This window comes from Sciurus carolinensis, chromosome X (genome assembly GCF_902686445.1).
Source record: "Sciurus carolinensis chromosome X, mSciCar1.2, whole genome shotgun sequence".
Taxonomy (NCBI): Eukaryota; Metazoa; Chordata; class Mammalia; order Rodentia; family Sciuridae; genus Sciurus; species Sciurus carolinensis.
In genome coordinates, this window is record NC_062232.1 from 84,574,379 (window position 1) to 84,579,079 (window position 4,701).

Below are 4,701 nucleotides of genomic sequence, written 5' to 3' on the forward strand. Positions count from 1 at the left end.
ACACACAGCTAGAGGGCCAGCTTGCATGTGGCACTCAACACCCTTGATGCTGTCAGAGAAGAGATGGAAACTCTGTAAGGTGAGGAAATGCTGGTGTGTGGCACAGAATGAATCCAAGTGGTCCTATACCTCAGAATGATGCTCAGTGGTTTTGCTGAAATCAACCAAATGGTAATTATATTTTCTAAAAGTAAAATCGAGCAGAAAAAGGGTAGCCAGGTATTTGGCCAGCACAACAAGGAATCTACTGACTGTCAAATTTTACCTTCACAATTGGGATGAGAAGAAAACAGAATTGTTAAGCATGGGGAACTTCACAATGATACAAACTCTGCATCTATGGTTTCAAAGGAGAAACCATCAAGGACACCCTGTGCAAGGATGGACAGTTTCTTTCCATTTTGGAGAATGACCATTAGAAGCTCATTAATAACTTGGACTCCATCCTAGAAAACACGAATCCCATTGATGAGTTAGAGGGTAAACTCTTTCAGGTTGAGGCTGAGAAAAGAATGAACCCTAGGGCAGCCACTGCTCAGAACTCTGAGTTAGAGGAAATAAACACACTTGTGTTTAAAAAGTACATTGTGGAACAGTATCCCAGTTTGAGAAAATAAAGTGAAAAAAATCATGGAAAATTTGAATGAAAAAAATTTAAAAAAGACGAAAACTTCTCTATTTAAATTGCATAGAACAAACTTTGGGAAACCGACAAAAAAAAAAAACTCTACTCTGGTCAAAGTATTAAAACTTCTTTCACATCCCAGTGACTCAGTAGAGTACATATTCTGGGATAATAATGGAAATGGAGGTTGTCCCGCCTGCTTTCTTTTTACAGGATTGTTCATTTTCACTTGTCAGCATGTAATAAACGATTGTGTGAAGAAAGGAACAGAGCCAAGGAAGTGGGCAGACATAATTGGTCAATGTATAAGGGTGACATTTGATTATGAAAAGTTCCCAAAGAAGACAACTGCTTTTTCATTGAACCTTGGTTTGAGATACCTGATGCAACTCTTGACTATGCCATCCTGAAATTGAAGGAAAATGGACAAGAAGCACCTGTGGGACTACATAATCAAACCTAGTGGTTTGATATATATTATTGGCCATCTAAATGGACAAAAGTAGCATACTGATGCTTGTGTTGTGATCCCTCAGGGCGAATGAGAAAAGAAATGTCAGGGAAAGTTTCAGATGAGAGCAGCAATAGATCGTTGTTATGCTGATCAGTTTATACACAGGTATACTCAAAGAAGCTTCCAGGAAATGCTTCAAAACTCTGTTGTGTTTACTTATGACACCACCTTTTATTTTAGGGCTTCTGGTTCCCCAGTATTTAATTCAAAATGTTCCCTGGTGAACATGCATACTGCTGGCACCACTTGTCAGGTACCAAATGCGATTTCTCTTATCATTGAATTTGGCTCTGCTATGAACTCTGTCCTCTCTGATATTAAGCAAAGACATGGACGATGATGTAGTGATGTGTATCTAAATGAATGGGATGTAGACATGTTAAGTCAAGGGTACTGAGTACTTGTGAGAATTCAGTCCACCTGCCAACTTTCAGAGAATTGCCTATGTGATTCCATAGGCAATGATGATAGTTATCTAACTTCCATAATGATCAATTTCATATAATATAATAATAGTTGCTGTTGTAGACCACTTCCAATGTACCAGGCATTTTTCTATCCCATGAAGAAATAAGTGCTAACAGACCTATGATCTAGACAGTTGAAGCATTGATATGATTAAGCAACAGCTTGACATAAATATCATGTAACTATTGATTTTTTTCATTTTCCTTTTCTTCCCCCAAATTCACTTGCTTCAGAGCAGGAGCTTAAGCTTGTTTACTACTTATCTCTAATATCTGACACATGGAAAAAAAATACTTAGAAAAATGTGTGGGTCAATCAGTAGCAAAATATGGGACTGTAGTTAATGTTAATATAGAAGTTAAATGCTTGCGTAGAAATGAACACAAACAAAATTTTTGCAATTTCTGAAATCCTCAAGTTACTAAAATGGTCAGAAACGTATGCTGGAAAGACAGAAATAATATCCACTCTTCCCATATGAACAGGCTATGAGTACAAGGGTATCTTCAAGGTCATATTCCTTTAGTCTGATTTCCTTTGTTTTTACCTAATGTCCTTTTTTCTGTTCCAAAATCCCACTCAGTGCAGGCATCACATTTAGTTCTCATGTCCTTGGGCTCCTCTTGGCTGTGACAGTTTCTCAGACTTCTGGATGTTTTTTTCTTTTTTTGTAAACAAATGGGATACATGTTGTTTCTCTATTTGTACATGGAGTCAAGGCATACCATTTGTGTAATCATAAATTTACATAGGGTAATGTTGTTTGATTCATTCTGTTATTTTTTTCCCTTCCTCCCACCCCTCCCACACCTCTTTTCCCCCTATACAGTCCTTCCTTCCTCCATTCTTACCACCCTCCTTATCCCTAACCCTAAACCTAACCCTAACCCTAATGCTAACCCCTCCTACCCCCCATTATATGTCCTCATCCGCTTATCAGCAAGATCATTCATCCTTTAGTTTTTTGAGATTGGCTTATCTCACTTAGCGTGATATTCTCCAATTTCATCCATTGCCTGCAAATGCCATAATTTTATGATGCTTCATGGTGGAATAATATTCCATTGTATATATATGCCACAGTTTCTTTATCCATTCATCAACTGAAGGGCATCTAGGTTGGTTCCACAATCTGGCTATGGCGAATTGAGCAGCAATGAATACTGATGTGGCTGTATCTCTGTAGTATGCTGATTTTAAGTCCTTTGGGTATAGGCCAAGGAGTGGGATAGCTGGGTCAAATGGTGGTTCCATTCCAAGCTTTCGGAGGAATCTCCATACTGCTTTCCAGAGTGGCTGCACTCATTTGCAGTCCCACCAGCAATGTATGAGTGTACCTTTTTCCCCACATCCTCGCCAACACCTACTGTTGCTTGTGTTCTTGATAATCGCCATTCTAATTGGGGTGAGATGGAATTTTAGGGTAGTTTTGATTTGCATTTCTCTTATTACTAGAGATGTTGAACATCTTTTACATATATCTGTTAATTGCTTGTAGATCTTCTTCTGTGAAGTGTCTGTTCATTTCCTTAGCCCATTTGTTGATTGGATTATTTGTATTCTTGGTGTAGAGTTTTTTGAGTTCTTTATAGATTCTGGAAATTAGCATTCTATCTGAAGTATGAGTGGCAAAGATATTCTCCCACTCTGTAGGCTCTCTCTTCACATTACTGATAGTTTCCTTTGCTGAGAGAAAGCTTTTTAGTTTGAATCTATCCCACTTGTTGATTCTTGCTTTTATTTCTTGTGCTATGGGAGTCCTGATAAGGAAGTCTGATCCTAAGCCAACAAGTTGAAGATTTGGACCTACTTTTTCTTCTATAAGATGCAGGGTCTCTGGTTTGATTCTGAGGTCCTTGATCCATTTTGAGTTGAGTTTTGTGCAGGGTGAGAGATAGGGGTTTAATTTCATTCTGTTGCATATGGATTTCAAGTTTTCCCAGCACCATTTGTTGAAGAGGCTATCTTTTGTCCATTGCATATTTTTGGCACCTTTGTCTACTATGAGAAAATTGTATTTTTTTGGGTTTGTGTCCGTGTCCTCTATTCTGTACCATTGATCTACCTGTCTATTTTGGTACCAATACCATGCCGTTTTTGTTACTATTGCTTTGTAATAGAGTTGAAGATCTGGTATTGTGATACCCCCTGCTTCGCTCTTTCTACTGAGGATTGCTTTAGCTATTCTGGGTTTCATATTCTTCCAGATGAATTTCATAATTGCTTGCTCTATTTCTGTAAGGTACATCATTGGGATTTTAATTAGAATCCATTGAATCTGTATAGCACTTTAGGTAGTATGGCCATTTTGACAATATTAATTCTTCCTATCCAAGAACATGGGAAATATTTCCATCTTCTAAGGTTTTCTTTAATTTCTTTCTTTAGTGTTCTGTAGTTCTCATTGTAGAGGCCTTTCACCTCTTTAGTGAGATTGATTCCCAAGTATTTTATTTTTTTCGATGCTATCGTGAATGGGGTAGTTTTCTTAATTTCTCTTTCTGAAGATTCATCGCTTATGTATAAAAATTCATTGGATTTATGAGCATTGATCTTGTAACCTGCTACTTTACTGAATTCACTTATGAGTTCTCAAAGTTTTCTGGTGGAATTTCCAGGTTCCTCTAAATATTTAATCATGTCATCAGCGAACAGGGATAGTGTGAGTTCTTCTTCTCCAATTGGTATTCTTTTAATTTCTTTGGTTTGTCTAATTGCTCTGGCTAGAGTCTCAAGGACGATGTTGAATAGAATGGTGAAAGAGGGTATCCCTGCCTTGTTCCAGTTTTTAGGGGGAATGCTTTTAGTTTTTCACCATTTAGAATGATATTGGCCATGGGCTTAGCATAGATGACCTTTACAATGTTAAGGAATGTTCCCACTACCCCAATTTTTTCTAGTGTTTTGAGCATGAAGGGATGCTGTATTTTATCGAATGCTTTTTCTGCATCTATTGAAATAGTCATGTGATTCTTAATGTTAAGTCTGTTGATATGGTGAATGACATTTATTGATTTCCTGATGTTGAACCAACCTTGCATGCCTGGGATAAAACCCACTTGATCATGGTGCACTATCTTTTTAATATATTTTT

The 4,701-nt window shown here is 37.5% G+C and overlaps 1 pseudogene; it reads left to right on the forward strand.

Moving 5' to 3' along the window:
• Positions 1–326: 326 nt before the first annotated feature.
• On the forward strand, positions 327–1,479 carry LOC124971582 (serine protease FAM111A-like; annotated as a pseudogene).
• The last annotated feature ends 3,222 nt before the right edge of the window (positions 1,480–4,701 follow it).